The sequence below is a fragment of the Pseudorca crassidens genome, chromosome 16, assembly GCF_039906515.1.
Source record: "Pseudorca crassidens isolate mPseCra1 chromosome 16, mPseCra1.hap1, whole genome shotgun sequence".
In the NCBI taxonomy this organism is placed as follows: Eukaryota; Metazoa; Chordata; class Mammalia; order Artiodactyla; family Delphinidae; genus Pseudorca; species Pseudorca crassidens.
Window position 1 is genome coordinate 54805518 of NC_090311.1, and position 26259 is coordinate 54831776.

General features: G+C 49.4%; 1 long non-coding RNA gene across 1 annotated transcript in view; it reads right to left on the bottom strand.

The window, feature by feature from the left end:
- LOC137209149 (uncharacterized) overlaps positions 1-24548 on the bottom strand; it is a 455911-nt gene extending 431363 nt beyond the window's left edge. Inside the window, exons 1-2 of the long non-coding RNA XR_010935919.1 lie at positions 24438-24548; positions 4712-4846 (exon numbers count right to left, since the gene is read on the bottom strand). This is a non-coding gene — a long non-coding RNA (uncharacterized lncRNA). The remainder of the gene's footprint in view (positions 1-4711; positions 4847-24437) is intronic.
- Positions 24549-26259: the final 1711 nt, after the last annotated feature.

A 26259-nucleotide genomic window follows, 5' to 3' on the forward strand; every position in this document is an offset into this window, starting at 1 on the left:
TATTCTTGCCAAAAAAATATAACCTCAATCTAATCATGAGGGGAAAATCAGACAAATGCGAATTGAGGGGCATCCTATAAAATAACTGCTCAGTACCCTTCTAAAAGGTCAAGGTCATGAACAGCAAGGGCACACTGAGGCACTGTCACAGACTGGAAGGAACTAAGGAGACATGAAAACTACATACAACATGGGGTCTTGGACTGAATCCTGGAACCGGGAAAGGACATGAATGAAAAAAACAGTGAAATCTGAAACAAATCTATAGTTTAGTATTAGTGTTTCCCAATACAAATTTATTGGTTTTAGTAATTATAAATTATGTAAGATGCTAACACTGGGAAAAGCTAGGAGGGTACACAGAAACTTTCTGTACTATATTTGCAAATTTGTATTTCAAATAAAAAGTTAAAAATAAAACATCTGCCCATATTCCATTCTCTGGGGCTCTTCACTGATGCCAATCAGCAGATCACAGTGTTTCCCCCCGTGGTTCCATCCCTTAATAAATGGTGGGTCCTCTGTGCCAGGTGCTTTACATACACAATTTCACTGAATCCTTACAATGATCCTCTGAAGAAGGTATTAGTAGCCCCATTTTACAGATAAGGAAGCTGAGGTCCAAGGCCACGAATTAGAAAGTAGAGGACTTCTGCATTCAGAGTCCATCGGAATGCAGAAACTGTAAGTGATGCCTTATTCAAAGGCAGGAGCTCATAGAGGAGGTTGTAGACATATGACAGGGTATCAGGAGCAATGCCTTTTGGTCCTTCGAAGCATGGTATTCAGATGCCACCTACTTAATCCAAACACAGGGCTGTCCTCTGACAGTCGGGTAGTGGTTAAGACCAAGTCTCTAAGCTTTAGTTAAGAACCGTTTCAGTACAAATCCCAGGTCTGCTACTTATCTATCATGTTCTTCCAAAAGTTACTTAATCCCTCTGTGCCTGAGTCTCCTGCTGTATAAAATGAGGGTAATGTTTAGTGCCTGTCTATAGCCTGGCTCTGAGGGTCAAGCACTTAAAACAGTTATACACACGTCATAAGTGTTAGCCATCACTTTTTGTTTTCACTCTCTGCATCTGTCTTCAGCCACCTGTAAAATGCCAGCTTGATGAGTGGGTTTGTCTAAGCCAAACAGTGAGTCAAAGCCCAAGCGAAAGCTAGGAGTGTGCTGTGGAGAGAGGGGCAGAGAGGGGAGTCATCTGCCTGCTATTATCAGCCTAAAATCTGAAACTGGGTATCAGCCAAGAATCATCTAGGGGCGTTATGGAATTAGAAAAACTGTCAAGGCAGGAAAGGAGCGCTGGAATAATCCAGTTCTCTACTAACTTGCAAGTGGTCCCCAGGCAGAGGCGTCTCACCACTCCAGGTGTGACCAACCTAGGGTTAATTTAAAAAGAGAAAGAAGAAAGAGAGGGAAGCGGAGAGAGAAAGAGAAATAAGGGGGAAAGGAGGGGAGAGGAGGGGAAGAGAAGGAGGGAAAAAGGGAAAGAAAAAATTCTCACCTAAGGATCTCACCAAAGAATCCTATATAGAATCCCTGAAATTTTGAACATGAATCAATAAATCTCAGAATGCTACTCAGTATCAAAATCTAGATAATATTTGCCTCCTGCTGGTTCAGTGAAAGCACTATATTTTTAATGCATAGAGTGACGGAAACCAAGCTGAGAACATCTTTGCTGATGTAAACCTGGAAATGGAATTGATAGGAACACTGGCAGAATATGCCCTGGGGTTCTCCAGAGTGCTGAAGTCTGTTAAATAGCAGAATTCTCATCAACTTGATCAAAACCAATCAATGACTCATACCAGGTCTATATGTGGGCACTATAGTGGTAACAGGCTGATTTAAATGATTTGGGGACTGCAGAAATCCATAGTTTTGCATAGCTAATGGGTTGGCCTTAGCTACTAAGTTTGGAGGATGTACATCTTGAATTCAAATGCACTGCAGACCTCCTGACACAATTGCAAATACCTGGATGCCAAGAGACAGTCTCCCGGGAGGATATAAGGTATTACACATATCCTGTACTCTGTTTTAGGTGGGCTTTGCAACAGACTGTGATCTCACCTACATTTGCTTCTAACCATGCTTCGCTTCAGTGGCCTCAGCTCTAACTTGGGAAGGTTGGATGAGGTCAGTGGCTTTCAACCTTGCGTGCACATTAGAACTAACTGGGAAAATTTTTTAAATACTAACACTCCTACTCTGACCAATTAAGTCAGAATATTTGGAGTGGGTCACATTCCAGTATTAAGTTGTCTACCAAAGGTGTAATTTAGAGTCCCCAAAGAAAAAGCACACAAAAATTATTTGAAGAAGTAATAGCTGAAAGTTTTCTAACTTTCATTAAAAATATAAATTGACATATCCAAAAACTTCAACAAACCCCAAGGCAGGATAAATACAAAGAAAATCACATCAAGGCATATCATAACCAAATTTAAGAAAACCAATGTTAAAGAGAAAATCTTCAGAGAAAAAATACTCATTGCTTACAGGGAAACATAACTAAAAATTATAAAGACTACTCAAGTGAAACTATGCAAGCCAGAAGACAATGGAATGATATCTCTAATGTATAAAGAGCAAGGGAACTACCCTGGTGGTTCAGTGGTTGAGAATCCGCCTGCCAATGCAGGGGACACGGGTTCAAGCCCTGGTCCGGGAAGATTCCACATGCCGCGGAGCAACTAAGCCCGTGCGCCACCACTACTGAGCCTGCGCTCTAGAGCCCATGAGCCACAACTACTGAGACCGCATGCCACAACTACTGAAGCCCACGTGCCTAGAGCCCGTGCTCCGCAACAAGAGAAGCCACCGCAATGAGAAGCCTGTGCACTGCATCGAAGAGTAGCCCCTGCTCAACGCAACTAGAGAAAGCCCACGCACAGCAACGAAGACCCAATGCAGCCATAAATAAATACATAAATATTTTTTAAAATGTATAAAGAAGAAGGAAAAATGACTATCAACCCAGAATTCTATATCAAGTGACAGAATTCTTCAAAAGTCAAGGCAAAATAAAGAATTTTCAGATTAAAAAAAAAAACAGAATTCATTACCACTAGCAGACCTGCATTATAAGAATTATTAACTAAAGCTCTTCTGGCTAAAGGAAAATATCAGATGGAAATCAGGTCTACACAAGCAAATGAAGAGTCCTGGAAATTCTAAATATGTGGGTAGATAAAAATGTACATGTTTTCTCATTTCTCATTTTTTTAAAGGTAGCTGACTACTTAATATAAAAATAAGAGTATACTGTGGGGTTTATAATGTATGTATAAGTAAAATATATAACAACACTGGCACAAAGGACAGGAAGGGAAGAGGAATTATACTGTCGTAAGATCTCACATCAAACGTAAATTGGTATAATATTAATGGAAAGTAGACTTGGTAAGTTAAACGTATATTACAAACACTAGAGCAATCACTGAAAACGTAAAACGAAGAGGTACAGCAACTAAACTTACAGAGAAGATAGAATGGAATTCTAAAAAGTACTGAACTCATACACAATAAGGCCGGGAAAAAGTGAAACAAGGAACAGATGGAAAAAATAGAAAATAAATATCAAGATGATATATTTGAACCCAATCTACCAATGACCATTCCAATTCAAAGGCCCAAGATTGATAGACTAGATAAAAATCAAGACCAAAATACATGCTGTCTACAAGATATACACTTTAAATACACAGATGCAGATAGATTAAAAATAAAGGATGGAATAAAATATACCATCCAAACACTAATTATAAGAAAGTTCTATTCAGCATGGGGTATATAGTCAATAATACTGTAATAACTTTGTGTGGTGACAGGTGGTAACTATGCTTATCATGATGACCATTTTGTAACGTACATAAATACCAAATCACTGTGTTGTGCACCTGGAACTAACATAGGTAAATTATACTTAAATTTGTTTAAAGTAGCAGCAAAAAAAGTTCTATTGTCAATATAGCTTAATAAAATAATAATAACAAAATAATTGTTTTAATTTTTACAAAGGAAGTTCTATTGACTACATTGATATCAAGTAAAATAGACTTCATAAAAAGGAATAAAAAGGAACATTACATAATGATAAGAGGTATAGTAAAGATAAACAGTATAAACAATTTTACACCATAAATTCAAGAGCTTCGAGAAAAATGCACAAATTCCCTGAAGGGTACAAACTATCAGAACTCACTCAAGAAGAAACAGAAGGACTGAATAATCCTATATCTACAAAGTAAACTGAATTTATAGTTATAATTTTCCTTCAAAGAAAGTATCAGTTCCAATAGTTTCACTGGTAGACTCTATTGTTAAAAATTAGAAATTTTTAAATTGGAAAAAAAATACCAAATCTGTCAGACACTTTCAGAAAACAGAGAAAGAGAAAACCCTTTACAACTCATTTTATGAAGCCAACTTATCTTGATGCCAAAACCAGAAAAAAAAATATTATTAAAATAGAAAACTACAGACCAATACTCTTCATGGGACAAAAATACTTTTAAAATATGAGCAAACTGCGTTCAATGATATATAAAAAGGATAATATACCGTGACTCATAGGGATTTATCCTAGGAACAAAAAGTTAGTTTAATATTCCAATATCTGTGAAATCATATGATTATCTCAAAATAAAATTTTTTTAACTCATTTGACACAATTCAACATCATTTATGGTAAAAACTCACCATATAGCAGGAATATATGCATTCACTTGCAGGACACTTTTCTTTGCATGAGGCCCAGGACCTTGCTTTCCTTCCTGAACTGGCCCTTCTCCCCAGGTTTCAATCATGCTGAGGCCCAGCAGTCCAATGTCAGCCCTGGGGGGAAAAAAAATGGCAGTTGAACACTTAACTGGGATCATTTTCCAAGTCAGAGGGCTGAGCCTTAGAACAGCTCAGAAGTGGCCCAACAGGCCCTAACCTAAGGCTCCGGGGTGGGGAGAGCAGACTGGGAGTTCCAAAGCTCTTTCTATTGATATTCTAGAATTTCCACTGCACTTCAGAAACTGTTCACTGACCCACAGAGCCTCTGCGTGTGGCAGATCTCAGAAATCTGAAACAAGCCTGTCCTTCATTTACAAGCAGAGAAACTGAGGCCCTGACAGTTTTGCAAAGTCACACACAATTTGGAGGCAAGGCCAGAGCTCCAGCCAGGAACAGAAAGAAGTAGCCACCACCCAGTCACCAAATACAAACAGACCCCAGCATCACCCTGGGTCTTCCTTTTGATTATGAACATTTTCAAACGTACGGAAAGATAGAGATAATATAATTAACACCCACAGATATATATCTGTCATCTAGATTGAACAACTGCTAACATTTTGTACTATTTGCTTCACCCGTTTTTTTTTTTTTGCTAAAATATTTTACATTACAAATATCACTACCTTTCACACTTAAATTCTTCATAACCCATTTCTTTAGAAAATAAGAGCATATTCCTATGTTAATTATAACGTCATTAAGGTGCCTAGCAAAATCTTTTTAAATTCCTTAATAATGCCCAGTCTCAATTCGTAGCAGATCCTGCTGGTGTCCATCCCACCTCTCCCGGCCCTCCTCCCTGGAAGGCAGCTGCTGCTGCAGTGGGGTGCACCCTTACACACTGACACTTCCAGCTCAAGCACCTGCATGTCCATCTGAGGGCAAGCTAGCGCTGCAAGACTTTTCACCATAATGGCACAGGCTCAGAGTGCTAGGCAGTTAAACCCCAGGAGGGACAGGACTTGGTCATTAGATAGCCAAGCTTCCTTGCCCCTTGGAGGAACACTTCTGAGCATGTGCAGTCACTAAGGGGGTTCCAATGCAACAGAATTCCCATGGCCCACAGAAGGAACCCACCCACTAGCTCAGCCTGCACTAGTTTTCCTCCCTTTCCTGTGTCACTCTGCAGCCCTTACTGTGCTTCGTGGGGTAACTTCCCAGGTAAACATCTCACACCCTGATTCTAGTCTCAGCATCCACTTTTAGGGACCCCAAACTAAGACAATGTTCAAGTTTTCCAATCGTCTTAATCATCCTGTGTTTTCAATAGGTCAAAACCAAGAGCCTAAACAATGTGGGGTTTGGAGGGGGCAGGGGTGCAGTCAGGGAAGATAAGAAGCCACCCTAAGTTCCGTCACTGGGCCTGGGCTGCTTGACCAGTGGGACTGGACATGTCCTGGTTTTGCCCACTCAGCTTCTGAGCCCCCTTCCTATAGAAACCACCCCTCCCTGACTCTCTACTCCTGGCCCTGGGGTGGGCAAGTGAGCCAGGCCTGGATGGTCGGGGTCTCCCACTCCCCAGACCACAGGCATTTTTTGTTCAGGGAGGAGCAACGACCCTGGTGAACCAAGGAGAGTCAGTACTAGGCTCTGGTTGCCACTGGGGAAGAGAGGTTTACTGCCTATCAGGCAGGATGTGAGCCTGGAGCTGCTGGGGCCATTTCTGCCACCCTGTGGGGACAGCTAGCCTGAGGATGAAGTTGACACAGAGGAACAAAGGCTGAGAGATGGAGCTGACAATTCCATACCAAACCTGGGCCCAGTCATGCCTGACTCCTGGCATGTGAGTCAATCACCTCCCCTTCTGCTTAAGCCAGGCTGAGCTAGATTTCTCTCCCTCCCCGACAAAAAGCGAGTGCTGACTGCTACACAGTCAAAGAGTTCTCCATTCGCTGGGAACACCTGATACCTGAGCTCAGTGGCTGCGCCTGTGTCATGCACCAGGTGTTCACCAAGGTGGTAAAGAAGACTGTTTTGAATGGACAAGGACCCGCAAAAAAGCCAGGTCAAATTCTCTCCGTCATTGTCCCTTGCCTCCTTCCAGCCTGTTGTCTGCACTGCCTACGAGAATGACCTGTGTATGCCCACCACTGTGCTTTACAGGAAAGCAAAACCCTGATGCTGGAGGGTATTATACTTTCAATAATTTGTGAATTCCCTGAAGGCCCATAACACATACTAGTTTATACTATGCTGAAGCCCAATTTGTTTTAAATACAATAATAGCTGGTGAAAGGAGCAAGTCACTTCCCTGGGGAGTGAGCCTCGCCTACCACCTACATCCACGTCTCTTGAAGGGGAAATTATACACGCTCTGGGAACGGTCAGCTGCCTGGGGACTCACAGAAGCCCAGGAACTGTCCCTGTAGGGCTGCTGTGGGTTTCCTCTGGCAAGAACAGGCTACTGCTGGTTGAGCACCTACTTCTGTGCCAGGCACTGTACCAAGTGTTCCACATACATACCATGTATGTCTCCTCAAGACAGTCTGGAGACAGGGACCACTGTCCTCATGGGACAATTGAGGGAACACAGGGCCAGAGAGGTAAGTGACTTCCCAAGGTCACGAAGCATTTGTGATGGAGCTGGTATTCATTTCTAGGTCTAGAAAACATGCTTTTCCCGTAACTCCTCTATCTTTTCCCACTAACTTTAGTAGGGGTTCAATAAGCACGTATAGGGCTATGAACAGAATTTCAATTGTCTGCACACGGACCCTCTGGCCAGTGAATTGGGAGATGAGAACACACAGATGTTGTCCACATACAGAGAGCATGTTTAGAGAAACAGGGCTTCCCGAACCGGCTGGGCTTCTTTTCAGTAAGTCTGGAGCAGGTACTGAGCACCCCTACTTTTTTAACGAGAGTCCTAGGCGGTTCTTGTGATTAAGCACTGTTGACAGCTGTGCCATGGGGCGCTATGACAGACAGAAAGGACAGACAGAAAGTGGCTGTGACACTTCTCTTACTCAGATTGAAGTGGAGGGAGTAGCAGCGCCTAGTTACCGACCAAGGTGAGTGCAAGTGGGAGCGAGTGAGGGCGGGACCAGAAATCAAGGAATTTTACTCCTGCCCGTGACAGCTAACAGAGTGGTTTTTTTCTCCTCCAACCCTGAGGGTTTTAGAGCGTTTTTATCTGTACTGAGACTACAGCCAGGACCATAGGTACGGGGCTGTTGAGAGGCTCACACAATTCACGAAAATAAGACATTTGCATTTTTTATTACTATTTCACTTCTCCAAGTCACCACTGCTGCAAAGTTGATGAACAGAGCCTTCAAGACATCAGCTCAAAGCTCAGAGAAGAGAAAGCCCAGGAATGCCTTAAATGTCTGCTGCCAACTTCCACACCCTAGTCCCCTGGTCGGGCCAGGGAGCCATGCGGTGGCGTGTGACTCTTCCAGAACCAGTGAGGGCCCTGGGAGAACCCTGGGCTGGGCAGGTCGGGGCAGCCTTACCTGGAGTTATTCACCGGAAAGGAGGGAAAGTCTGTGGACTGGGAATTATGGCACCATGGAAGGGCATACGCCTCCATTTCTACAACTGAAAATGGGGCTAACTATTTTTTCATATGCTATCTGTTGTTAGTATTCTCACCTCATCTAAATGCAGATTCTACCTTCAAAGATCCATTCATTTTTCACCTGACTCTGAGCACATAGTTATATAGTGTCAGGACTGGAAGAGCCTTCTAGAGATCCCCCATCTAGTCAAACCCATTTATGCCATAGATGGAGAAAAAACAGAGAGGTTCAAACACTTAAGAAGGCCGCACAGAAGTTGGTCTAGAGCCAAGACAAGCCCCAGCCCGCCCAGCTCCCGGTTCCTCACCACCCCACCAGCAGGCTTGGCAGTTTATCTTACTGCAGACATGGTGAGTCTAACAAAAATTTTGGTGTATCTAAAAAAAAAAAAGATTGATTTTGATGTTTTGAGGCTTCGTGAAACCAGCAATTTTAATCAATTTTTCAAAATTGCTAATTCCATCCATCCAAGGAACTCACACACAAACAGAAGGGCTGATTGAAATTTAAATGGCGGCTGGCTTGTTAGCTACAGGCACCAGGCTGGGTATCTTCATATGCAAGTCTGCAACTGTGTCCCGGCCTGGCAGCAAGAGGAAGCAATCTCCCTGAGACACTCGAAGGCATTAAGAATTCAGGCAGCCAAAACGAGAAGCAACAACATGAAATGATAAAACAAAGACAGATCATTATTAGCGCCAACATAATGTGTTCCCGTGTCCTCCGATCTCATTTAGAGCCCTGCTCGTCGTCTATTGAAACTATAATTAGGCTGATAGGAACCAGAGGATTAAAGTAACTTTCTCCCCCGAATTGCGAGGATTTCAAACGAGCAAAGAGGGGGAGGAGATAAACCTGAGAACGATTTTAATATTCTGGGCTACTGCTCCCACAACAGCACGGGCTGACAAACAATGGCCGGTTCCTTCCTGAGGTGGCCTGGGGAGGGATGTTACATCGCTGTCCAACCCACCTCAGGGATGGCAAGCCCACCTCCCTCCCCAGCCAAACCTTCGCCTTTGTCCTTGACACTTCGCGCTTAGTGACCCCTTCTAGGGCCTGACTCAGAAACCCTTTGCCAGTCCGTCCTCCTCTCACTTCTCACAGCCTCTGCTGGTGTGACCGCGTCCTAACACACCTGCCGCCGCTACTGCATCAAACTCCTGTCTGGCCTGGAAGCTCCAGAGGGCGGGGACCTCTGATCTCTTCCTTCAGTCTCTGGTGCCTTTAGTTAGATGCTACTTCCCCGCCTTAGTCGGGCTCCTCATGGCCACCAAGGTCACCTTTCTCATCCCTTCTATCTATAAACCAATTACAGGACCCACTCCCCTACCCACGAAACAGCACCAACCCCAGCAAACATTGAAGCCCCTTCCCATCTGTCCCCACACTGCCTCTCTGGCCCCTCCTATCCCTGGCTCTGGTGGCACGGGACCACCTGCCCACCAGAATATGCTGCACACTTTGCCCCTCAGGCCGGCGCACACACACAGCTCCAGCCCACCGCTCCTTTATGTGGCAAAATTCTATATGCCCTTCACTATTCCCTTCTCTTCACCAGAGCCCCTCGGGAGTCTATCATTCCCTCCTCAGAGCACCCACGGGACTGTCCTCACCCTCCTCCCAGCTGTGGCCCTCAGTGTCGGTGACCCCGTGGCGACCCTCCAGTGGACTTCAGCTCTGCAAGGGGAAGGACCAGACCATGCTCAGGCTCACATTGGTGGAATCCAGTGCTTGGCCGGAATCATGGGATCAAAGTTCACTTTAAAACTGACCAACCTGGACACGCTATTTGGGAGCCCAGAAGCCCTCAGCCTGGAAAACTCTTACTGCCCCTCCCTGTAACCTCTTTTCCCTGCAGGTCTCATCAACTGGAGAGTGTTTCCTGTGTGAGTGTGAATGCGTGTGCAAGAGAGTATGTGGGAGTATGTGTGCACGTGTGTGTGCCTGGGGTGGGCGCACAAACACGCACACGGAGAGTCCGGACGAGCTGGGTGAAGAGGAACTCTCACTTCCGGGCTGAGGCATCTGTACAAGGGACGAAGAGCAACTGTCTTCACCTGGGATCAGAGGAGCAGGTCAGCATCCAAATTTCCCACAGTCACTTGCACAAAATGTCATATTGCCTCATCCAGGCCTTCACATTCCAAGTTCGCAGATGCCTCGACAGCTGACTCGGAAGTGGTAAAACAGGAGCATCTGACAGTCCTTCACCAAGTGTCCACTGAGCAACTAGGAAGCGCAGCATCTGAAAGTCCTTCACCAAGTGTCCACTGAGCAACTAGGAAGCGCAGCATCTGACAGTCCTTCACCAAGTGTCCACTGAGCAACTAGGAAGCGCCAGTCATGGTGCTAAGCGCCCAGCCTTCCCTTCCCAGCCTCAGTTCCCCCACCTGTGAAATAAGGGGAATTCTAAATAGCTAAGGGCCTGTGCAGCCAGGAGAATCTGACCTCTACTTACTGCCCCTTGAGGGTGTGACTGCCACATTCCATCACCTGGGTCAGCAAGGGAAAAGCTCTGTGGCCCATCAGGGACAACTGGGCCTTTCTAAATGGCCACCACATGCCTGCACTTAGAGGGGCCGAATAAAGGGGATGGAAGGGCTTCCTCCTCACTTGAGCGACGTGGAAACTGAAATCCAGGGAGGTAAAGGCAAGGACCAGTTCATCCCTGGAGAGGTCCAACCAGGCCCTCAGGCCCCTCCCACCTGCCCTTTTTCTTTTGTGTCCCTGCGTACAACTACCCATTGTCTCTGAGAGCTGCGGGAAGGGCGGGAAGCAGCTGAGAACTCTTGGCTCACTTTCCTCATCCACTCCTTTAAAGGATAAGATTTCTTTGCTCAGAGAAGCAGCACGTGCAAATGTGAGTTCTCCGTCTATGCCTGATGTGTATGCGGGTGAGCGTGTCCACGAGCGGGAACGTATGTGTGGGAAGGCAATTTGATGTGGGCTGTGTGCATGAAATCAAGTCCTATGGGTACACATGTGTGCGTGTGAGTACACCAGCAGGTGTATGTGGGCGTGTCATTGTGTGAGCAGCATCGTGACTGTGTATTTCAGATGTACAAGTACGAATATGTGTCCCCACGTAGGTGTATGCGTGTGTGTGCTGTGTTACACGTATATGTTGTATTTGGGATTGAGGAGAATAAAAGGCCATAAAACGCACATGCTTCCAGAGATGAAAACCACATAGCCTGATCCCAATGACAAGTGTCGATGGCTTTTCCCAAGACCTCTGTCAAATAAAATCATCCTCATTTAGGCTAACTTACGATTCCCACATGACCCCAAAGATCAGACAAGTAGCATCAGCTAATGTCACATGCAGGCTCCCACTTCCCAGATGGGTTCATTGGATTCAGGGTACCAAGGAAATCATAATGCGGGTTCCTTAGAGTTTTATTAGAGGTAGATTTCCTTACAGTCAGGCTGATCCAGAGGCAGCTTCTTCATCTGCAAACTGGATAGATGGTGCCTGCCTGGTGGGGGTGTTGTGAGGGTGAAGTGGGGTGGCAGATGTGTGAGGCCCAAGGCCAGCTCCTGGCACATAGTAGGTGCTCAGCCCACGTCACCTGTACTTCACTGTGACAGCTGAGGGGCCTGCGCGTTGGCTGCCAGGCATCGTTAATGCCCGCTCCTCTTGTGCGGGACCAAACAGGCTTTGGCAGGGTCACCCCCGCCCAGCAGCCCCTCATTGTACATGCCCCATTAGTTGCACAGTGCCCCAAAGTACAACGGGAACGCTTCCTACACTGTTTCCTCTGCTAAATACCTCTGTGACAGCTTCTTGGCAGGAGCAGAGTGCCAAGGTTAACATATGTTAAGAATATGTGCTGCAGGCATCCCACCTCAACGTGGAAGCAAGAGGGAACCGCACCTCATCAGGGCCTTCCCTGAGCCCACAGCCTGGAAATCTGGTTTCCCCAGTGCCCCATGCAGCCTCACCCAGGAGCCCCCAGGGGAATCTCAGCCCAGGACAAATCTTCTTGGTTATCTCATCTGCCCTTCTCAGAGTTCAGAACACCCTCCCCTGCATCCCTGCCTAGTGACCAACCAGCCTCAGCTTACACAACCACCAACAGGACACTCACCACCCCCAGGGGAAGCCAAGTACTCTTCCAATACTTCCTCTGGGTCAGGCCCTGAATAGGACACTGGGATGAGATTGTGAAAAAGTTACAGCCATGCCCCCAAAAGGCTTACAGTCAAATGGAAATTTCTAACCAATATCATTGTGAAGGTAGGGATTGCTTGTATATTCTCCCTTCAGGGGTCCTGCCCCACCTTTCCAGCATGTCCTCCAGTCCCAGAAAAGGCAGTGACCAGACATATGGCAGGCCACAGTCTGAAGCTTCATGGCCCCAAGAAGGGCCTCTCCCTGCTACATCACAATTTTACCTTCTTTACATCTAATACCCAGGAGCTCGGGGAAGCTGGGTATCACACCTACACAGCCACAGGAGCATTTGGCCCCAGAAGCCCCCGTCTTCTGGGGAACATGCTGGTCTTCCTAGAAGGGCAGAACTGGGGAGTTCCAGGTCCCTGGAGCAGACATAATTTGGTCATTTTGTGGGTGATTAACTCAAGGCTTTGAGAGGACATGTGATTATTCCAAAGTCATACAGCTATGGGGATCCCACCTCTGGTTTTACATCTAGGTCAGCATGCTACAAGCTTCCAGACTTTGGTCGGTGAGGTCAGTGGATGGTGGCCTTTCCAGGAGGCTAAGTTCAAGTGTGGTTTTTACTGGGCATGGTGCTGCAGAGAACATCCTCTTAAGTTGTTCCTTTTATGAGTTCCATGTCTCAGTTACCATCCCATGAAATTCATCATTTAGACTAAAAACCCTCACTGACTGAATCTATACTAGGTGACATCTGTGCTCAGAGCTTCCAGGAAGAGGGACGTGAAGATGGTTGGGAGGAGGAACAACAAAGGAGATGTAGTATTAATGTTAAACAATGCTAGCTGCTGCATCAGAAAAATCCCCAAATCTCAGAGACTTAACAGGATAAAGTCTGTTTCTTGATCATATTACATGTCTACTGCAGGGCAGTAGGAAGCTCTGATCCATGCAGTCATGCAGGGAACCAGGCTGACAGAGGATCTGTCATCATGTAGCTGTGCCACCTGGATCACACAGCATCTGTGGTTGCTGCAGAAGGGGAAGAAAGGGATGGAGGACTCCTGCCAGCTCTTAACTGCCTCCGCCAGGAAGTGACACATGTCACCTCTGCTCACAGTCTAGAACTAGTCACATGGCCCCACTTTCCAGCCAGGGAGGCTGGAAATGTAAGGGATGACATGGGATCTTTGGTGAGCACTCACTGTCTCTGACACAGACATTTTGGCCTCACTCCTCCAGGGGCTTACAAATTGGCCAGGGAGAAAAGAAACGTCTTCTGGGGAAGAGAAACTGGTCCATGGGTTTGTGTGACACTGAAGGCCAGAGAAAGGAGAAGTCCATGAAGAGGATAAAGATAATCAAGGAAGGCTTCCTGCAGGAGGGTGACCTAGAAAGAGGTATTTATTCAACACCAAGGTGGGAACAGATAGAATCTCTCACTAGTCTCAGAAGAAGGAAGGTGGAGGCCCTGGAGAGAGGGAGTTTGGTCAGACCTTTGGGGCCAAAGAGAGGCCCTTGAGGAACAGCCTGGGGAACTGGATTGGGAGGGGGTGGGCAATTAGTATGAAATAGGCATTTAGGGAAGGAGAGGCTTCCTAGGGAAGGATTAGAAGCAAGGGACATTTAAAGGGCTCTTCTGGGAATCCTGGAGAGAGGAAATGAAGACAGAGAGGATGGCATTGAGCAGGGATCAGACAGGAGAGACACCTTACATGGAGCCAGCTAGTCTCCAGGACAGTCACCCAGCTGGCGATGGAAATGCCTCTGAGCCTATAAAATCCTGACCTCCATCCCACACAAGGAGCTTCTGGGAAAGCTGCAGCATTAACCCCACGAGAACGTCTGTTCAACAACTGTGCTGAAAATGAGACGATCTGATTTCGGGAGGTAAAGCGCATCTTGAAGTTAAACTCTTGGCTCTACTTTTAAACCCTCTCAAGTGGGTTAGAATAGCTGGCTCGTCCTTAATGGATGGAGCTGGGCACTCCCTTCCCCTACCAGCCACTCGAGAGGGTGTGAAGACACACAAGGTCTCCCTTTTGATAGCACATTTCTCCCCTGCATGGGGGTCACATTGCACTAGGGCTTGGAGGCAGGGAGGGGAAATGCTTGAGGACCTGGATTCTGGAAGGCAAGAGGGAGCAGGCCCATCTCCTCTGCATAGGAGTCTCTCATACCTCAAGTTAAGCTTCTGTTCTGGAGCCAATGACCCTCCTCTACCAGCACCTGGACTATGTCCTGAGGTCACAGGTGGGAAAGGAGGGTGAGAGGACATGAAGTCATGACCAGCAACGACCTGAGAGGTTGCTTGGAGGGTACATGGTCAGACTTCAGTGGTCTGATTAGCTGATCAATATCATATGCTTGGCTCTGCAGGGTAAAATTCCAACTGACAAGTGGTTCACGGGATTTACAGGGAGGCCCAATCTTCTAACAGTCAAACTTAGCAATGAAATGTGCCAGCTCAAGGAAAAGACTGTGGTCTCTATCACTGCAAAGCCCAGACAACCACCAGTTTCTCAGCTGGTATAAGAAGGGGTCAGACAGGAGCCAAGCTAAGGCCCTGGCAGTTCTGACGCACTCAGGGGCGTATTCACAATCCCGGTTACCTGACAAGTCTGCACATTGTCGTAGGGTGGCTAGTTTGACTCAATTTGCCCAGAACGTTCCCAACTTTAGTACTGAAAACCCTGAGTCCCAGGCAAACTGAGACAACTGATCACCCTACTTTGTAGGTCCCGTAGGTGAAAGCCTTGAAACTCACATTTAATCCTTTTGGACCAGGTAATTCAATGGTTCAAGGTTGTGACATGCCATGTTTCACCATCATTTGTTATGCCTGCTAAGGTTGAAAAAAGGATCAAAGTTTGGAAAGTTTTTTTTTTGCGGTACGCGGGCCTCTCACTGCTGTGGCCTCTCCCGTTGCGGAGCACAGGCTCCGGACGCGCAGGCTCAGCGGCCATGGCTCACGGGCCCAGCCGCTCCGCGGCATGTGGGATCCTCCTGGACCGGGACACGAACCCGTGTCCCCTGCATCGGCAGGCGGACTCTCAACCACTGCGCCTCCTGGGAAGCCCTGGAAAGATTTTTTTTTTATTGAGTGGATTCAAGGTTGTTCATAGACGAACACCATTCTAACCTACATGCATCCTAACATGCTTTCTTGTATGGGATGAAAAGAAGCAAAACTCTGGGTAGTTAGCATGCCAGAGCACTGCTTTATCAGCAGCTGAAGTGAGCAACCAATCCTGATATGAGCCGGTTGGGAAATCACTACAGAGCGTTACTACCTTGAAAATAAGAAAGCAAGCACCACCCATGAAGCGTTCTTGGCAAAAGAAATGAACCTGAATCTGGAGAAGCCTTTAGATCTAGCCTCTAGTGTAACAGATACCAAGGAGAGAGGAACCAGTTCTGCCACCACAAGAAAGAAGGCAACCAAATCCTGAATGTGGGACATTCTATTCTTCATCAAGCCAAAAGCAGGAGAGATAAGGGGGTGGGAGAAGGGGGCAGAGAAGCTGCTCTGTTTAGAGCCATGAAAACCAAATACAAAGAGAGGCTTGAGTTTGGACAGGAGTCAAACAAAGTGACTGAAAACAAGGACATATTTTCTGGACTTAGCAGAAATATTTGAATACGGAGACTTAGCAGAAATATCTGAATACGGATGGGACATTAGAGTAGTAAACTCAATGCCTCCTGAGCTGTGAGTTTTCCAGGCTGGCTGGTGGGAACAGAAACTGTAGTCATCCCTGTGTAAGCTCCATGCTCTATTCCCGACAACCCTCTGGGTGTTCCCCCTCACCTCCCCAGGTAATTGCCTCACATGCATACGCTGATGAGAACTCTGCCAGTACTGGAGGGGGACCTGGTGCAGCTTTATCAACTGCAGTCTCCCTGCACCCTCGGCTCCATCCCCGCCGATCAGGGAGTTCACCAGGCTCCTTGGGCCCCCCTCCCTGTGCTGCAGCCTGGGATTCACTCCAGGCAGGTAACCGGGGACAATCATAGGGCTCACCTCACTTGTCTCCCATCTCTCGTAGATCACAGCACTTTGCTTCCTGATGCCCACCGTCTTGAAAACCATGGTTCTTATGTTCTATTTTTTCTTCAGACAGGAGGCTAGATCCAGTGCCTGTTATTCCATGTGGGCCAGATATGAAGTCCTCCCAACAGCTTCGACAGGTGGACAGAGCAGGAAGGACCATGTCCATTTCACAGACAAGGACCCCGGGGCTCTGAGAAGCGGACCAGCCTGCCGGCTCTAACTTGCTATGGCCTCTAGCCCTGGGCTCTAATTTCAGGGCACTTTCTGCTGCAGCAGGCTCCTCAGGTAGGCTATCCTGGCAGGCCTTAAGCACCCACGTTTGGGCCTGGCCTGCTGTGGGGAGGCACTTTCTAGCTCTTTCCACTGGGGTCTGAAGAGCTGGCGCTAGCCTGTGCTAGTTGTGAGTTTCCGTAAGCATTTTTTCCCCTGTTATCAACACTATATAAAATAAACATTTGTCTGACTTGAGGTTTTTGGCTTTCATGAACTGTTTCCCATCTGTTTCTTTTTTTCCTTCCCTCTGCCCCACTCCCTAACTCTCATTCTCACCTCCTGGCCCCCCAGGGCCAGCAACGCCATTCCCACTCACCCCTAACACAACACACACTCTCACACACACACACACACACACACTCACGCTCGCACTCTCTCTCACTGGACTATGTTCTTTGTCTGGGAAGCACTGGTAGTCTCTTTCCTTTCTTCACATTGCTTTGCTTTCCTTTGCCCTTTCTCCCATATCCCCGCTCTTTGCTGAGCATCTTTCTATATTCTGGTGTGAAGCATCGCCGTTGTACTTCCAGCTCTGCTCCTTGCTGTGTGATCTTGAGCAAATCATAAAACCCTCTAAGCTTTTATTCTCTCTGAGCCATAAATCCCCACCAGGTACTGAAGGTGTGCGTCCCAGAGCACCTTCTGCTGACTGCCAGAGGTGGCATGGCATGAGGCACGCTGGGGCTGGAGGTCCGAGGACCTGGGCTTGAGCCCCGGTTCTGCTGCTCCTGACCGTGTGGCCCTGCAGAGATGCCCAGGCTCCCCAAGTCTCCGGTTCTAACCTGTAAAGTGGAGACAAGGATCCTGCACAGCTGGCATTGTGGGCGGGCTGTGAGGGCTCTCTGCTTCCCTGGGGCGACTCTCACATTTGACACAAACGGTTCATGGGCTTCTGGCGGCACGTGGACACATGCGGCAATGAGATGACCCCAATCAAGCATGCTCAGAGAATGGAGGGGACTCTCTGGTGACACAGACCCTGGCCTAAAGCCTTGCCGTTACCCAGCACACATCACCTACTGGCCCAATTTCCCTGACACGAAGAACATAGTTCATAGCTAAGAAAGAATACAGATATATAATTATTTTATCTTTTTGATCATTTTTACTTGAGAAAATTAGAAAGATATAGTAGAGTTTATTAAGGAAAATGTTTTAAATAGCTCATAGTCCCTTCACCCAGAGATAACCAATACACTGATTTATTTTTTCTTTCAATTTTTATATATATAAACACATAAGTACACATATCTTGAAATTATAGACAGGACGGAAAACATGTACATGCATGCCGTGGTAAGAATTTCAAAAGCCACATAGGTATGTATGCAAAAAATATCATTTTCATGATATTTTTCTACATGTGTAGTTCATTTCTTCCCTGAGTCCCATTTTCCCTGACAGCAGAAGTGCTAACCCAGTCAGCCCTGGGTGAATTCAGTCACTTCAGGTTTTCTCCTCAGTAAATGCAGATTTCAATGCAGTCTGCTCAGAACTTTTCTCCCTCCGTCTCACCATTCCTAAAAGGCTGGTCTAAGGTTCCCATAAGGCTAGGATGGGGGCTTTGGACAGGGGTCCAGAGGAGGCACCTGGTCAGCTGTCCTGCACTGGTGCTCGGCTGTGGACATCCATGAGGCCATCCACACGTCCCTTGTGACCCGGGCCACTTGGTCCCTCAGCTCAGTCACAAGTCCCCTTCATGGCTGCTGCCTCCTTCTCCTCGTGTCACCTCTCAACGAATATACACTACACACCTTGCTCGAAGGAACAGGAAAATTCAGCGGCCCTTGGGTGTCCCACTGGGCTGTGGGAGAGGCCATGGAGCCGAGGTGCCCAGAAAGAAGACAATGCACTGCTTCCTGCTTTACAAGGCCAATTCGTCACGTACCCTTAAGGACATACCTATCCATCTATCCAGCTCCCTCCATCCCTGTTTACTAATTACAACAGCAAACACTTATCTAGTGCTCACTAGGGCAGGTGCTGTACTACGTACTTTATGTGTAATAACTCATTTCATCCCCACGACCACCCTGTCAAACAGATATTGTTATTATCCCTCTTCTTTACAGAAAAGGAAACTTAGCCCTCGAGAATTTAGGCATCTCACCCCAAATCACACAGCTGGAAAGAGGCAGAACTAGGATTCCCCCCAAAATAGCAGGACCCAGAGCTCACACTCATGACCAACATGTCACTGTGTCCATGACCCCCCTGCAGAGACACACGTGCACACGCACACACACACACACACACTTCAGGTTCTACTTTCTCATTTAAGATGATAACAGTAGAGCAAGTGTCCTCAAATTAGGCCGATGCGAAGGGTCAGAGTCCCAGAGATTCCCTCATCCTCCCTTTGTTTGGTCGACCAGCATGGAGCACCCATCAGGGGCCGCAGTACAGAGTGGAACCAGGCGTGGTCCCTGCCTTCGCAGGCAACTCCAAGCCCCCAGTGAGGGAGACAGACATGGAGACAAATGAGATTTCCCCCGGTAAGACGGGGAGGGTGATCACCGTGCCTCTCTCAAAGGGCTGGCGTGCAGACGAGATTAGATAATTTGCGTAACTGTGCACTGCACAGTTAAATGTCAGCTATTAACAGTATTTTAAAATGTCACCACCCCATGATCCAGGGCAAAAGAGAAGGGCATGCTTCCCTAAATGGGCCCAGTTGAGGGATAACCTAGGGAGGGCCTCGTGGGAACCAGCACTCCCGCCCGGGAGCCGCCCAGGGCTTGCCCTGGCCTCCACGATGTGATGTGATGTGAGCGAGGCAGGTCAGACAGCGCTCCAGCCACGGGTCTGCCGCAGCACCGGGAATCCCGCTGTCTCTCGAGGGTTCCTCCTCAAGGCCTTGCACAGTACCAGGCAGGCAGGTGACCTTGGCTCCTGGGCATCCCCTCCAGTGTCTGCATAGCATGAACTGAGAGAACACACAGGAATGCTCCCTAAAAGTTAAAAGCTCTGTGCAGGTTCCCTGCCTGGGGGCAGCGAGCTGGGCATTGGTGGAGAGGAGTTCCGGCCTGTCCCACAGGACAAGGAGCAGCCAGTCCTGTGTGTGGATCTGGAAGCACCAACCATGCACCCCGTTTTACAGCTGGGGCGAGGTAGACAGAGGCCGGTTGCTGGGTCTCTTCCAGTCCCCATGAAGTCAGCCTTCCGGCTGCTGCTGAGAAGTGCTCAACACAGAACGCCTGGAGGCCCTCCAGAGGCTGAGGCGGGGCCTGCTTGGCACCAGCTCCTGGGAAAGAAAGCTGCAGAGAGCAGCCGATTCCCAGAAACTGGAGACCGGGGTCTTCGGCGAGGGCCAGACTGCTTTCCCGAGCTGCAGGCCTGGGAGACAGGGCGCTGTGAGTGGCACATCCAGGCCTGAGAGTGGCTGTCCCAGAGCCCCCAAGAGCACAGCGCTCCTGCCACCTGGCACAAGCCTGGCTCCCTGCCTGTCCCCAAGCCCTAGCAACTTGCAGGCCACGCAGGGCTTTGGCCCTGGGGCATTGGCCGAGGCTGACCTCCGCGCAGGGGCTCCACAGCAGGAAAGAAAATCTGCCCCTGCCCATCTGCAGAGCTGGTCCCACACTACGTCTTTGTCCTCAAGGAGAGCTGGTCACAGATTCCTGTCCCCAACTGACACCTAAGGAAGTAGAGGCTCAGAGGGTGGAGGTGAATTGCCCAAGTTCACAGTAACAGGACAGGCCTCAAAGCTCAGCCTCCTGCCTCACCCCTCACCGCCCTCTTCTCTCGCGGTCCATCCACACCAGTTCTCTGGACCAGGTGTTAAGGCCACGTGGAAAGCTTTATGCTATTAGCCAGAAGTGGCACAGAATGGAATGAGCACCTGAAAGGGACTCAGAGAACCTGGCTTCCGATCCTGGTTCTACCACCCAGCTGCTCTGTGGCCCCGGGAAAGTTTATTTACCTCTCTGATCTATCTCATCATCTATTACAGGAGAACGATACCTGGGACCAGCCACACAGACGAGGTTGTGGTGGAGAGTGAAGGAGCCCAGGCATAGAACAGTCCTGGCCAAAATCACTCTTTCGTGCTCCGTGATCCTAAAGAGAGGCAGGACCGCCCAGCCAGAGCCAGCTGGGGCCTAAGCCATAAAAACACAGGCAAGCTCTCCACTTCCTTAGCAGGAGATGATGAGCCCAGCCACTCACCTTTCTGGACATCAGTTTTGTAAATGGATACAATAACACTCAGAAGGTCACTGTTATGATTAAAGAGCATGTATAAAACAGCCTCAAGGAGAGGAGCTGTTAGCATAAATATTATTCCATTTGAGATAGCTCAGGAGCCCCATTTGACTTCTTGAGGCTGTGAATATACCAAACATCCTGTGACACTGAGTTTAATATTTAAAAGGTTGTCCTAGGCCAAGGCCACCCCATTCCCACCCTGTGAGGCAGGTAGATGAACCCGATCATCTTCAGTTTCCAAAATTGAAGACTGAGGCCCAAACTCTGGGGGATGACTAAGCAAGCCCAGAGACTAGGATTCCCTTGTCTCAGGTGAGAGGAGTGCACCGACTTCACACAGACAGGGAGACCTGGGGTACACTGGCCCCACGCACACAGAGAAGGGGACCCAGGGTCACACTGGCCCCATGCACACAGGGGAGGGGACCCAGGGGTGCACTGTTCCTGTGCAGACAGGGAGGGGGACCCGGGGGCGCACTAGGCTTCAGGTAGACTGGCTGCAGGGGAGAGGAGCTTTTCAGAGCAGCTTCACAATGAGCTAAGTTGGAGACAGAGAACCACCGAATCCCCCACGTGGCACAGGCAGGCCCAGCCAAAGCCCCTCCCCCCACCCCCTGCAGCTCAAGCCCATCTGGCAATCCCCTAAATGGGGCAGGAATGTTTACAGGCCAAAGGCCCTGGCCCAGAAGCCTGAAACTCCCCTGCCTCCTCAAGGCATCCGGCGGCCAGGTGGGGTGGATCCAGGGACGCGGGATGCGGTAAGAAGACCCAGCTGGGCCCAGGCCCTCCCTAGGTAGAAATCAGGCCCGCGATTGCCCCTAGTTGCTTCTTATATTGTGACACTCTGAGAGGTCATGGGGGAGGGGAGCAGCAGAGAGCTGGGTAGGGATGCGGAGAACCTAGGGTGGCAGGCGGAGCTAAGCAGTTCATTGGCCTGCGGGTGTGTCGATCATCCCTGCTCTGCAAGGAGGTGAAGAGGAACCACGGGAAGGAGGGCAGGCACCTGGGAAGCTTTGCAGGCAAAAGGGTTCTGGGAGCTGTTGGGAGGAGCACAAGAGCAGCTGGACCCAGGTCCTAGGGCTGCCCGGGAAGAAACACGGGTGCAGAAGCCTTCACTCAAGTATGGGGGCAGCTTTGCCAGCCCTACTGTGCCGTGCCCCAGGACCAGCACCCTCACCCAGTGCTCGAACCAGCCACCTAGGGGTCCACCTTCGTCACCTTCCTCTCCCTCGCCTACCTGCCACAGCCAAGCCTTGCCAAGTCTTCCTACTACCTGCTCTTTGGATCCGTCTACTTTTCCTGGCCCCACTGCCACCTTCCTTGCCCAACCCCCATCATCTCCAACCTGGACACTGCCCTGACTTCTCAGAGTTTCCTCCACCCCCTACAATCCATCCATCCCTCCCCCCTTCCACCCTGCGGGGGCTCCCCACTGCATTTATTTAGCTCACCCCCGGCTCCTCCAAGACTTAGCACATTGCCCAGCCTAGTAGGTACTCAATAAACTTTTGTTGACTGAATGGAAGGAAGGAGGAAAGGGAGGGAGGGAAGGGCAGCAAGGCCTCTTGCCCAAGAGAAGTCAGACACCGAAGGGGCAGAGTAGAGGAAAGCTGGGAGGCTGGCATGAGCACCAGGTCAGCCAGAATATCTTAATCCCCTCATTTTAACCCAGGTGGCAAACCGTGCTGGGCCAGGCTGGGCTTGTTCCTTCTCAGAGCCTGTGAACCAAGCATTATAAGGGGCCCCTGCAGTTTCCTGGTCCCTTCTCCTTCTGTGACAGGCCACTCCACAGAGCTGCATGGGCAGTCAGGTCTTCTGCTCAGACACTTCCAGTGGCAGCGTGCTCACTACCCATCAGGACGGCCCGTGCTGAGGGTTATTAAGATCACTGGGCAAAGGGCAGTGACGCGCTCAAGCTGACCGGCACTCTCATGGTAGAGGCCGGCTCTCCAGCCCCCCCGGCCTCCTCGCCCCACAGACCTGGGCCTCTGCTTTGCCACGGTCAGCGCCCCTCCCCCCACACCCTGGCTGCCCGCTCTGGCCTGGCGCCAGTTGGTTAACGCCACTACTTGAGTTTGGAGCCCAGAACTAAACACAACTCTCCCAGGAGCCCCGGAGGGAAGCTGGCCAAACGTGGGGAAGCTGATGAGGAGGATGAACGCGCCCACATCCGTGCCAGGGGCGGACGCCATCGGCTGGGGATTTAGATGTTCTCTAGAGCTGCCCCTGGGTGTGCGGAAGCTCGACCTCAGGCAGGGGGTGGGGCTTGTCCCATGCCAGGGCTAAGGATCTGTCTTCTCTGTTTTCCAAACCCACCATCGGCTCCAACTGCAAAGAATGGAGAGGGACCCAGGCTACAGCCCTCTTCTGGTACCACCTCTTCTCTTCGCACCTGCAGGCAGTCCCCCACCCCACACTTCCTCCCATCATAACAGACTCCCAGGGGAGAAACTGGACCTCACTGCAACCGCGGTGAGCGGTTAATAACATCTTAATGCATCTTCCTTCCAGAGGGATTAGCATTGGCAGGATCCAGGATTTAAGCCAAAGCAGCAAAGCAACAGTGAGGGGATTTCAGGCGCTGGCCAACAGATCGGGACTGAAGAGCGGACCTGGGAGCCCTCCCCGCACGCGCGAGACCATTCCAACATTATCAGCAGGACAGACGCAGGCCTAGGCTTTGTCAGCTTCACTATTTGCTTGCTGTGTGGACCCACCACTGAACATTTCTGACCCAGTTTCCTCAGCTGTACAGTGGGGGTAACACTCCCACTTTTTTTTTTTTTTTGCGGTACGCGGACCTCTCACTATTGTGGCCTCTCCCGTTGCGGAGCACAGGCTCCGGACGCGCAGGCTCAGCGGCCATGGCCCACGGGCCCAGCCATTGCGCGGCACGTGGGACCTTCCCGGTCCGGGGCACGAACCCAAGTCCCCTGCATCGGAAGGCGGACTCTCAACCACTGCGCCACCAGGGAAGCCCAACACTCCCACTTTTATCAAATTGTTGTGAAGGGCAAGAAAATAATGAGGTCAGCCCCCTGGCACAGAGTGGGCGCTCCATCACCATTTTCCTTCCTCCTGCCACGTTTCAAGCATCTAGGCCATTTTCCTGGAGGAGTGGACAGAGAACGAGCTGGGGCAGGATGCGGACAAAAGCATTCTATCTGTGCACTTGAATCGTGGTCATTTCCTACAGCCTAAGGTAATCCCAACCCTCCCTCTACCTTCTGCCCCAGGGCAGTCTGCAGAGGCTAAGGGGGCCTTAGAGATCACAGGTGTCCCACCCCCTAGTCCCTTCTTCCACATCCTGAAAACTCAGAGGCCAGAGGCCCTCTGGAGTTGTCCCCAGAGACAGGGCTCAGCAGTCATGTCCTCGTCCTCCTCCAGTCAGCACCGAGTCCAATGTTCCATTAATCTAACCGCCACCCCAAAGCTTGGTGACTGAAAACAAGCATGTATCATCACCTCTCATGTTCCTGTGGATTGACTGGGCTCAGCTGGGCAGTTCCCACCCCAGGTCCCAGATGGGACTGCAGTCAGATGTCCTCTGGGGCTGAAGTCATCTGAAGGTTTGACTGCTTGGATGTCCCAGATGGCTCCCTCACATGGCTGGGCTGTCATCTGGGAGCTCAGCTGAGGCCGTCCGCCAAATCACCCACACGTGGCCTCTCCACGTGGCTTGGCCATCTCATAGCATGGCAACTGGCTTCCCAGAGGGCGCATCACATCGAGGAAGCCAGGCAGAAGCTGCAAGGCTTCTTGTTGCCTATTCTTGGAAGCGTTGGTACATCACTTTCGTCACATCCTATTGGTCAAGCAGGCCAAGCCCAGCCCAGATTCAAAGCAAGCAGGATAGGAGTCCACCTCCTGATGGGGGATGGGCAAGGTCACACAGCAGAAAAGCATGTGGCATAGAGATAGTGTGATGGGCATCTCTGGAAAATACAGTTTTTGTGCCCCAGCAAAGGAACTTGTGCTAATGGGGGAGGAGAATCGCACCGTCCCAGGGGTCAGAAAGATCTGGGCCTTACTTTCAGTCCACCCAGAGGCCAGCCAGCGGTCACTCACACTGCCAAGGTGGCAGGTCTGTCCCAGCTAGCTTCGAGTGTTTCCCCATCTGGGTTAGGGGTGGTTGTAAAGATAAAATGAGATCTCCTGCTTCTTCATTCTAGTCTAACAGGTGTTCATCAAGTGCCTTGTTTATTCATTCATTCAACAACCATTTGCTGAGGGTCGACTTGTACCAGCCCAGAGAGGAAGCCAGCATGGCCAGGGTTCAATGGAAGACACACGTTTGCTCAGACAACTACAAAACACTGCTCAACGCAGCAGAGCCAGGGTGGACAGAGTTGATGGGGTGCAGGCAAGAGAAAGGCTGGCTTTGGTTGGGGAAGGAGAGATCGGGGAGGGCTCCTACCTGAACCTCTTCTTGACAGACCCATGCAGGTCTCCCAGGAGGTAAGGAGGGAAGAGGAAAGGTCCCCATATGGAGCAGGGTATGAGAAAGTATAGCAGGTTGAGCAAATGGCAGGCCACCTGGATGGCTGTAATGCAGGGAGGGGAGAGGAGTGTGTGTGGGGATGCAGTTGGGAAATGTGATGGGGGTGGGGATAGAAAAGCAGGGGTCTGATGGTCATGCAAAAGTTTAGACTTTAAACCAAGGGGAAATCCATGAATGACTTTATCATAATCAGACCTACCTTCTAGAAAGTTCAAAAGGATATGTTGCATAGAATGGATTAGAAGAGAGTGACACAAAAAGTAGCACGATGATGTTACTTACTATTCGATTATTTAATTACCAGGTTCCAGGCCCTGCTCCAAGCTCTTTATACTCACTAGTCTAACAAACTTCATGACAATTGCATAATCTAGGTAATATGATAATCCCCATCTTATAGATGAGAACACTGAGGCGTAGAGAAGGAAAGTTTCCTGCGCAAAGTCACTAGGCAGGGAAGCGGCAGAGCTGAGAGCTAACCCAGGTGTCTGGTTCCGGGGTCTGCCTGTTTCATCACGGGCTTGCTCTGCTTTGCCATAATCCGCGTGAGAAACACAGCAGGGCCTCAGCAAAGGGCATGGAAGGGTCAGGGCAGGGGTTTCCTGCCCACCACTGAGTGCCCAGGGGCTGGCCCAAAGCCTGGCAGCGAATAGGTGCTCAATGACTGCATGCGGGCACAGAATGAGTGAAAGGAAGGAACCCCACAGCCCATTCTGAATCTCCACATCACAAGGATTACTAGCCTTCCGTTCATGAAGCAACATGACCATGACACCCACCACCAGC